Genomic DNA, 11,697 nt, shown 5'->3' with positions numbered 1-11,697 from the left:
AAAATGAATAGTTAAATATCACTTTATGTATATAAAATGTTTTACAAAATATGAATATGCTTTTAGCACAATAAGATAAAAATAGTCACTTTGTATTAATAAAATTATGCATTTTAAATCCTTTTAACATTTTCTTTGTGAAATTGTATTTCTGTTTCACTTGGAAGAAAACTATTTTTAATTTAAAAAAGAAAATTACAGTAAATAATCATAAAGAAGTTAACATTTGGGTATTTCAGCTGTGTGATGTCTCTTGTGGGACAGTGTTTCTAAGCTATAAAGTAGGACAGGTAGCCCACTTTGTTCTGAAACCTCATATTTACTAAATCTTCCTTTTTTTCAGATGAGAAATTTCACCCCACCCTCCTTTTTTGGCCAAAAGCAAAATTATTTAAATTTCAAAGTAAAGTATAAAATAAAAGTCAGCCTTTGTTTCATTTTTGCTGAAGATCAGCTGTAAGTAACAGCAGAACCTGCTCCTGGGGAGTCAAAGTACCCCTTCACCCCTGGCAAAAAAAAGGACTCTTTGGGGACAGAGTGGGGTAATATAAAGAGGTCACCAGAGCCAGGTACATTGCTTATTAATTTCCATGCTTTTTGATACTTAGTTTATAAAATTTTAAGAAGTATAATATGTTATATTGAGAATTATATCACTGTTTTACATTGGTGAATGTATTCTATTTTGTATAAATCCACAGTGAAGGTGGTGCTGAGCAAAATTTTAAAATATCTGACAAAATAATTAATGTTAGTGCTTGTGTACCTAGAAATCAATGGAATATGTTTGTAGATTCAAAATTCAAAACTGTTTACAATGCATTCATAAGATTTCACTTTTATATAAAAAAGGTTGATATTTGTATACAATTTTTGTCTTCTTATTTTAGCAGATATCTTAAGAATTTATTAAGTTTGAAAGAAGTATTTTTAAATTCAATTCAATTTTCTTCTTTCTTTCTGGAATTTTATGTTGTTCACTATCATTGCCATTGCTTCCAAGGAATGAGATTTTATTTTGAAATGGATGAAATCTAGATATTTCTGGGAGCTGTCCATGAGCTCATTGCTCTCCTGGCGATAGCGGCAGCAGCGAGGGAAGGAGCCTTCTTTCTCCCGGAGCCGCTGCTAGAATAAGCCCGGCCGTTCGCTCCTTCAGACACGCACGGAGCGCGGCGCCTTGGGGAAGAGGCAGCCGCCCGCGCAGCCCCGCGGCCAAGGTCGCGCCCGACCCCCGCCAGCCATGGCCCCGAATCTCCCCACCGGGAGGTAGGTGGGCGCAGGCAGGGGGCGAGCGGCTCAGTCCAGGACTCCGCGCGGGCTAGCCAAGGGGACAGCTGCCCCGTCCACTCCTGCGGCGGAGGAGCCCCGGCGCGTACACGGGGCGCGGCGGTGGCTGACGGGCCGCAGGCCCGGCGCTAAGGAGACGGAGGAGACGCGGGAGACCCGGGAGTGACAGGAGGAAGAAACCCGGAGCCGCAGGAAGATGGCTTCTCCCACCTCCCCGGCCCCGGAAGGCGGGGCCTCCACCCCACTGAACCCGCCGCGGATTCGTCAGTAATACACAAAAGGAGTGGAAACAGGGGGGATCCAACATGGCGGCCGGCGAGGAAGCAGCGATTCCAACGTCTCCACTTTAACAGGATAAGAAAGACCCACCTGGACAGCTGCAGCCTACCTACGGAGGAACTTCTAGCATAATTCCCTTTAGAGGAGAGCAGCCGTGATCTGGTAGGTTTATTGGAAGTGACAGTTTGTCCCAGAGAAGTGGATCTTGGACGGCCACTCGGGCACAGAGGTCTAGTCCCACAGCCATTAGCCACTCTGGCAAGGGGCTCCCCCGGGAGGCCTAGCTCTCGCTTTGCGAGCAGCCATCTCACCTGTCCGGTTCCTAACCACGCAGCCACAGCTACCCGGCTCCACAGGTGGCACCGCGGCGGGTGCAGAAGTCAAGTCCCGGAGCCAGCAATCGCGTTTGCAAGCGGCGGTCACCCTGAGCGGCTTGGGCCGCCCCGCCCGAACCTGCAGTCGGCCTCCGCCATCCGGGCTCCCCCGGAAGACATAGCGCTCGCTCTGGGAGCAGCCGCTTCTTCCGCCCGGTCCCTAACCACGCGGCCGCAGCTACCCGGCTCCATAGGTGGCACCGTGGCGGGTGCGGAAGTCAAGTCCCGGAGCCAGAAATCGCTTTTGCAAGCGGCGGTCACCCTGAGCGGCTTGGGCCGCCCCGCCGGAACCCGCAGTCGGCCTCCACCATCCGGGTGCCCCCGGGAGACATAGCACTCGCTCTGGGAGCAGCCGCTTCTCCCGCCCGGCCCCTAACCACGCAGCTGCAGCTACCCGGCTCCACAGGTGGCACCGCGGCGGGTGCAGAAATCAAGTCCCGGAGCCAGCAACCGCTTTTGCAAGCGGCGGTCACCCTGAGCGGCTTGGGCCGCCCCGCCCGAACCCGCAGTCGGCCTCCGACATCCGGGCTCCCCCGGGAGGCATAGCGCTCGCTCTGGGAGCAGCCGCCTCTCCTGCCCGGTTCCTAACCATGCGGCCGCAGCTACCCGGCTCCACAGGTGGCCCCGCGGCGGGTACAGAAGTCAAGTCCTGAGGAGGGAAGATGGCAGCGAAGGGAGTGCATCACCCCAGTGCGCCGCGTCACTGAGCGGGAGAAAGATGATGTGAATCGCCTGAAGGCTATCTTGTAGGGAATTTCCAGCGAAATCGAGGTGCACCAGAATCTAGTGGACAGATTTCCATCTTGCAAAGTTCGACTGCAGGAGCTCCTTTTCTCCGCACGGAGGGTCGCATAGCCTGATAGGCAATCGCCCTGCGGCTGGAGTCTGTGGTGCGCACTGGGGAGCGGCAACGTGCCGGAGCGGGGGAGCAACGATACCTGCGGCCCACTGGAAAGACAGGCCAGGGGGTAAATTTCAAAAACACAACAGTTGCACCAAGCAGAAAGAAACTCGAGCAGTATGAAAAGACAAGGAAAGAAAGGACTACAAGCAATGCAGGTCAACTCAACATTAGAAGAGGTAATAGCTGCAACAGATGGAATGTCAGATAAAGAGTTCAGGATATACATGCTTCAGATTATCTGGAGTCTCAAGGAAGACATGAGACAGCAAAATCAGACAATGAAAGATCACACTGACAAACAAATTCAGGAAGTAAAAGATCAATTTCACAGGGAGATAGAGGTAATAAAAAACAAACAAATAGAAATCCTAGAAATGCAGGAAACAATAAACCAACTTAAAAACTCAATTGAGAATACTACCAGCAGAGTAGATCACTTAGAAGAGAGAACATCAGACAATGAAGACAAAGTATTTCAACTGGAAAAGAACATAGACAACTCAGCAAGTCTGCTAAGAAACCATGAGCAGAACATCCAAGAAATATGGGACAATATCAAAAGACCAAATTTAAGAGTCATTGGGATACAAGAAGGCACAGAGCTCCATACCAAAGGAATAAACAGTCTATTCAGTGAAATAATACGAGAAAACTTCCCAGGCTTGAAGAATGAGACAGAATCCCAAATCCTAGAAGCCTACAGGACGCCAAATGTGCAAAATCATAAGAGATCCACACCTAGACACATTATAATGAAGATGTCCAACATACAGAATAAGGAGAGAATTTTAAAAGCTGCAAGAGAAAGAAAGCAGATTACATTTAGGGGTAAACCAATCAGGATAACAGCTGATCTCTCGACACAGACTCTGAAAGCTAGAAGATCCTGGAATAACATATTTCAAACACTGAAAGAAAATGGGTTCCAACCAAGAATCTTGTATCCGGCGAAATTAAGCTTCAGGATAGAAGATGAAATTAAAACCTTCCACGATAAACAAAAGTTAAAAGAATTCGCAGCTAGAAAACCATCTCTTCAAAAAATCCTTGGCAAAACATTACAGGAAGAGGAAATGGAAAATAACATTGAAAACCAACAATGGGAGGTAGGACAGTAAAGGGGGGAAAGTAGTCAAAGAGGATAACAAATCAGGTTTAGTAACATCAATAAATAAATATGGCTAGAAGAACAAACCATATCTCAATAATAACCCTAAATGTTAATGGCTTAAACTCACCAATCAAGAGACACAGGCTAGCAGAATGGATCACAAAACAAGACCCAACAATATGCTGCCTACAGGAGACGCATCTGATAGGAAAAGATATTCATAGACTGAAGGTGAAAGGTTGGGAAAAATCATACCACTCATATGGACTGCGGAAACAAGCAGGAGTGGCCATACTCATATCTAATAAAATAGATTTCAAGCCAAAGTTAATCAAAAGGGATAAAGAAGGACACGTCATACTGCTCAAGGGAACCATACACCAACAAGACATAACAATCATAAATATATATGCCCCAAATAATGGCGCAGCTGTGTTCATCAAGCAAACTCTTCTCAAGTTTAAGAGTCTAATAGACCACCATACAATAATCATGGGAGACTTCAACACACCTCTCTCACCACTGGACAGATCTTCCAAACAAAAGTTAAATAAGGAAACTATAGAACTCAATAACACAATTAACAACCTAGACTTAATTGACATATATAGACTATACCACCCAACATCAAGTAGTTACACTTTTTTCTCAGCAGCACATGGAACCTTCTCAAAAATAGACCATATATTATGTCACAGGGCAACTCTTAGACAATATAAAGGGGTAGAGATAACACCATGCATCTTATCTGATCACAATGGAATGAAACTGAAATTCAATGATAAAAGTAGGAAGGAAAAATCAAGCATCACTTGGAGAATGAACAATAGGTTGCTGAATGATCAATGGGTTTTAGAAGACATCAAGGAGGAAATTAAAAACTTCCTAGAGTTAAATGAAAACACAGACACAACATATCGGAACCTATGGGACACATTGAAAGCAGTTCTAAGAGGAAAATTCATTGCTTGGAGTTCATTCCTCAAAAAAAGAAAAAACCAACAAATAAATGATCTCATACTTCATCTCAAAATCCTAGAAAAGGAAGAGCAAAACAACAGCAAAAGAAGTAGAAGGCAAGAAATAATTAAAATCAGAGCTGAAATTAATGAAATTGAAACAAAAGAAACAATTGAAAAAATTGACAAAACTAAAAGTTGGTTCTTTGAAAAAATAAATAAAATTGACAGACCCTTAGCCATGCTAACGAAGAGAAGAAGAGAGAGAACCCAAATTACTAGCATACAGGATGAAAAAGGCAATATCACAACAGATTCTTCAGAAATACAGAAGATAATCAGAAATTATTTTGAATCCTTATACTCCAATAAAATAGAAGATAGTGAAGGCATAGATAAATTCCTTAAGTCTTATGATCTGCCCAGATTGAGTCAGGAGGATATAGACAACCTAAACAGACCAATAACAATAGAGGAAATAGAAGAAACCATCAAAAGATTACCAACTAAGAAAAGCCCAGGACCGGACGGGTATACAGCAGAGTTTTACAAAACCTTTAAAGAGGAACTAACACCAATACTTTTCAAGCTATTTCAGGAAATAGAAAAAGAGGGAGAACTTCCAAATTCATTCTACGAGGCCAACATCACCCTGATTCCGAAACCAGACAAAGACACTTCAAAGAAAGAAAACTACAGACCAATATCTCTAATGAACCTTGATGCAAAAATCCTCAATAAAATTCTGGCGAATCGGATTCAAATACATATCAAAAAAATTATACACCATGATCAAGTAGGATTCATCCCTGGTATGCAAGGTTGGTTCAATATACGGAAATCAATAAATGTTATCCACCACATCAATAGACTTAAAAATAAGAACCATATGATCATCTCAATAGATGCAGAAAAAGCATTCGACAAAGTACAGCATCCCTTTATGTTCAAAACTCTAGAAAAATTAGGGATAACTGGATAATACCTCAACATTGTAAAAGCAATCTATGATAAGCCACAGGCCAGCATCATTCTGAATGGAGAAAAATTGAAGGCATTCCCTCTAAGATCTGGTACAAGACAGGGATGCCCTCTCTCACCACTTCTGTTCAACATAGTCCTCGAAACACTGGCCAGAGCAATTAGGCAGACGAAAGAAATTAAAGGCATAAAAATAGGAAAAGAAGAACTTAAATTATCACTATTTGCAGATGATATGATTCTATACCTAGCAGACCCAAAAGTGTCTACAAAGAAGCTATTAGAGCTAATAAATGATTTCAGCAAAGTGGCAGGATATAAGATCAACACGCATAAATCAAAGGCATTCCTGTATATCAGCGACAAATCCTCTGAAACGGAAATGAGGACAACTACTCCATTCATAATATCCCCCCAAAAAATAAAATACTTGGGAATCAACCTAACAAAAGAGGTGAAAGATTTATACAATGAAAATTACAGAACCCTAAAGAAAGACATAGAAGAAGACCTTAGAAGATGGAAAAATATACCCTGCTCATGGATAGGCAGAACTAACATCATCAAAATGGCGATATTACCAAAAGTTCTCTATAAGTTCAATGCAATACCAATCAAAATCCCAACAGCATATCTTGTAGAAATAGATAAAAGAATCATGAAATTCATATGGAATAATAAAAGACCCAGAATAGCAAAAACAATACTAAGCAGGAAGTGTGAATCAGGCGGTATAGCGATACCAGACTTCAAACTATACTACAGAGCAATAGTAACAAAAACAGCATGGTACTGGTACCAAAACAGGAGGGTGGACCAATGGTACAGAATAGAGGACACAGTAACCAATCCACAAAACTACAACTATCTTATATTTGATAAAGGGGCTAAAAGCATGCAATGGAGGAAGGATAGCATCTTCAACAAATGGTGCTGGGAAAACTGGAAATCCATTTGCACCAAAATGAATCTGAATCCCTATCTCTCGCCGTGCACAAAAGTTAACTCAAAATGGATCAAGGAGCTTGATATTAAATCGGAGACATGGCATCTGATAGAAGAAAAAGTTGGTTATGATCTACACGCTGTGGGATCGGGCTCCAAATTCCTCAATAAGACACCCATAGCGCTAGAGTTAACAAATAGAATCAACAAATGGGACTTACTCAAACTAAAAAGTTTTTTCTCAGCAAAAGAAACAATAAGAGAGATAAACAGGGAGCCTACATCCTGGGAACAAATCTTTACTCCACACACTTCAGATAGAGCCCTAATAACCAGAATATACAAAGAACTCAAAAAATTAGACAATAAGATAACAAATAACCCAATCAATAAATGGACCAAGGACCTGAACAGACACTTCTCAGAGGAGGACATACAATCAATCAATAAGTACATGAAAAAATGCTCACCATCGCTAGTAGTCAGAGAAATGCAAATCAAAACTACCCTAAGATACCATCTCACTCCAGTAAGACTGGCAGCCATTAGGAAGTCAAACAACAATAAGTGCTGGAGAGGATGTGGGGAAAAGGGCACTCTTGTTCATTGCTGGTGGGAGTGCAAATTGGTGCAGCCAATTTGGAAAGCAGTATGGAGATTTCTCGGAAAGCTGGGAATGGAACCACCATTTGACCCAGCTATTCCCCTTCTCGGTCTATTCCCTAAAGCCCTAACAAGAGCATGCTACAGGGACACTGCTACATCGATGTTCATAGCAGCTCAATTCACGATAGCAAGACTGTGGAACCAGCCTAGATGCCCTTCAATAGATGAATGGATAAAAAAATGTGGCATTTATATACTATGGAGTATTATTCTGCATTAAAAAATGACAAAATCATAGAATTTGGAGGGAAATGGATGGCATTAGAGCAGATTATGCTAAGTGAAGCTAGTCAATCTTTAAAAAACAAATACCAAATGACTCCTTTGATATAAGGGGAGTAAACAAGGACAGGGTAGGGACGAAGAGCTTGAGAAGAAGATTTACATTAAACAGGGATGAGAGGTGGGAGGGAAAGGGAGTGAGAAGGGAAATTGCATGGAAATGGAAGGCGATCCTCAGGGTTATACAAAATGTCATATAAGAGGAAAGGAGGGGTAAGACAAGATAATACAAATGGAAGAAATGATTTACAGTAGAAGGGGTAGAGAGAGAAAAGGGGAGGGGAGGGGAGGGGAGGGGAGGGGGGATAGTAGAGAATAGGACAGACAGCAGAATACATCAGACACTAGAAAGGCAATATGTCAATCAATGGAAGGGTAACTTATGTGACACAGCAATCTGTATACGGGGTAAAAGCGGGAGTTCATAATTCACTTGAATCAAACCGTGTAATATGATGTATTAAGAACTATGTAATGTTATGAACGACCAATAAAAAAAAAAAGGAGTGGAAACAAATAAACTTCTTTTTACAATTTAAAAAAAAAGAAAGAAAGAAAAAAAGAAATATAGAATGTCATTTTTCATAAGTTCCCAGCTTCTTGATGTCCATGTCATAATTCTTTGTATTTGTGGAATTATAGAAAAACTATCCATTTTCAGGAAAGTAGTCATTGAAAAAACCCATCAAGTAAATGTATATATATATATATATGTATATATGAAAATATGTGTTTTTTTTTTGTTAATATTCAACAATATACCATGTGAGCATTAGAAACTCTGGGTTCCTGGCATCTCCACCTGGGTCAGGACCATACCGAGGGCTGTTTCCAAGCTGGCTTTCAAGAACTTCAATGTTGTTGATGGTGAGTGTGCTCATTTGGCTCATTTTTAAGATTCTGGTACAGTGAAACTGTGGTTCTGATTCCTGGTGTTGGAGGGTAAGTGAGCAGATGACCTGGAACTTTTAAGTCCCATGGGCACCACATGGCCAATTGGATCAGGCACTCTTGAAATATCTGTAGCAGAAAGACTGTGCTGCTAGGTTAGGATTTCATAAGGTGGAAATGTCTTTGATGAGTTTAAGAAAACAAAGGTCAGGCCAAAGGATGGAGTTCCACTGTCATGGAGGGCTCAACTTGAATTCTTCTGGTTAATGAGCTGCTTTTATCCTTTTCTCTTCAGTTCATAAAACTGAAATGAGAATCCACAAATTAGGCCTTCTTCTGGAAGCTGAGGTAACTAAGAAGGAAATAACATGGTCCTCTCTTTATGTAGATTGCAGTGTGCTAGCTTGCATAATCTCAATGGTACAGAAATTCTCCATAGGAGCTCCATGCTCAGGCAATCTTCTCCTGTGACCTTGAGACAGGTCCAGGAGCCCAGTTCTACAGTAAAGTTCAGGACCTTGGCAAAACAAGGGGGATAGGGCTTGTCTTTCAGAGACGTACTTCTATGTGGTGGCCAATGGCCACATAAGCCTGTGTAGGTTTAAATTAAAACGCTTTAATAATTGCACTTCTCTGTCACACTAGCTACATGTCAGGTACTCTGTGCCCATGAGTGGCTGGTGCTGTCTTAATTTCTAAGTTAAGTAGCTTTCAGTTGGGAGTCATTGTAATAAAGCTGCAGTGAACACTTAGTACATCAGCCTTTGTTAGTACCTTATTTGTTTCATGATCCACCAGAGGTGGAATTACTGCATACAATCTGTGTCTGTTTTATGGTTCCCTAATGATCCAGAGTAGTGGTGTCGTATATAAGTATTTTTCAAAGAATGGCAAAGAAGAGGGCAGGTCTTACTGCATTCTCACCACCTGGACTTGAATACTTGGTCTGAATCCTTGCTAAGTGGCTAGGCAAAAAGCACTATTTCATGCCCAATCAGATGCAAGATCCAAGTCAGATGCCATGCTCACAGGTCCATGACTACTGTGGAACAGCTGTGGAGACTTCCTTCTCTGGTTTTGATGTGGATCATTTCCCACCACAGTATTACATTTGGGGTGAAACTAGCTATGGAGGGCACTGAACCTGTACTTGCATTGACACTTGCACTCTGCTCTTTTATGACTATTTATAGTACCACTTCTCTAAAGTGTCACTTCACAATACATAGAAAGAAACTGTAGTCTGTACATTCCCTCCACCTGACTCCTCCTGTAGATTCTGTTATATATTCTTTTTCCTCCAGGTCCTTGGTTTATTGCCTCCTTTTGCCTGAGAGCCTCAGTGCTGAAGATGCATTACCACCATACATTTGCCAGTACATCTCATACATGGCTGGCCTATGATTTTCAGGTCCCAAAATGATGAACTACTTAATGGAAATTATCTGATGGACTCACTCTCATAGAACTTTAACTCTGGTAGGGAGGGGCTGGGGATGGGAGAGAGGATTGATGGAGTGAGATGTGGGTGTCCTTCTGTCTTCCAGTTGCCACCTGGGAGGCATAAGTGCTGTGAAGCTGTTCCAGTCCTGAGGCTGACAAGTAAGTGGGTCATTTTGTTTCCATTCTCTTTTCCTTGCTTAAGAAACTCCATTAAATGTAACATGCCTAAGGAGTTTTCCTTTAACCTTAAAGTATGGGGTAGAAATTAAAAGCTTATTAATTTTCATGTAATTATGAATCTGTGATATGTACATTTAAGACTTATTCACATCTTGAAGAAATCTAATATTTAAAATAAAACAGTGTTTCTTATTAATGTTTGTGAAGCCAGTATGCTCTGTGAGCTATGGCATGTAAAACTGTTATGAAATTTTGGACAAAAGTTAAAATACAAATACAATTGTGGGAATACTTATATACATAAAATATGTTTCAGAGAAATAAAGTTTGCATGATTATCTTTGCAAATTTTGACAGAAAAAGTGAACAGAGTGAGAAGCACTTCTGCCAAGGAGTTGATCCTGATAGAAAAGGAGCAGAAAGTTCTGTGCACATAGATGAATGGGTGATCAATTTCCAAAGATGAGCAGGTGCAGAGTACAGAGTTAGCTCTTGTAGAGTTCTGAGTGTTTGGGTAGGAAGGCTCCAAGTGCCATCCTAGGAGGAAGGACCACTTCAGGGTCTTGGGGAGGTTCACACAGGAAGCCAATCTACAGGGGCTCAGTTCATTGGCTGCCCACTCTTCCCCATGCCAACTCAAGCCTGCCCCCTGCCTCAAAGGAATCCCCTTACAAGAAAAAATTGGGGTCCAAAGTGTCAAGGGCCCTACCTATACAATCAATAACTGATTGCTACATGAATGGATTAGAACATAATGTGCTCCTGTGCCCCTTTGGATGACATCCTAGTAAGAGATCAGTGTTGTAGCCATCTGGAGCTATGCATTTGAGGGGACTAACAGTCCATTTTGGTTCAATGTGCCTGGGTCTCTGGTCAGTCTAGATGGACATGTGCTTTGTAGCAACTAGGGTGTCATATGGAAGAGGTGCTAATCTGTCATGTGGAGACAGAGGGATGGGCATGAGTGCTCAATGTTTCCATTCTCTTTTCCTTGCTTAAGAAACTCCATTAAATGTCCTCAGGGCCTGAGGCCCAGAGACAGCCCAGCCTCTGGATGCATAGGCTGCACCTATAGCTGCAGGTGGGCACTGTACAGTGAGCTAGGAAGGCTGGAGAGAGCAAACCTGTCACCTAGGAGCTTTCATGGCTTCTTATCCTGAAGAGCAAATCATGAATGCATTTTGGCAGAAAACCCTTTTGTGTATGGTCAATATCATGATGTGCTAAGGCATCACCCAGAATGCATGGGCATGCTAATGATGAAGAACCTTTTCAACAAGGGGTGCTGTGAGAACAGATAAACACATAGAAGAGAATGGAGTCACACTCCCTCTCTCACTTCATACTTAGACACACACACAGACAGACAGACAGACACACACACACAGAAAC

Source organism: Urocitellus parryii, chromosome 9, assembly GCF_045843805.1.
Source record: "Urocitellus parryii isolate mUroPar1 chromosome 9, mUroPar1.hap1, whole genome shotgun sequence".
In the NCBI taxonomy this organism is placed as follows: domain Eukaryota; kingdom Metazoa; phylum Chordata; class Mammalia; order Rodentia; family Sciuridae; genus Urocitellus; species Urocitellus parryii.
This window is presented reverse-complemented; position numbering follows the sequence as displayed.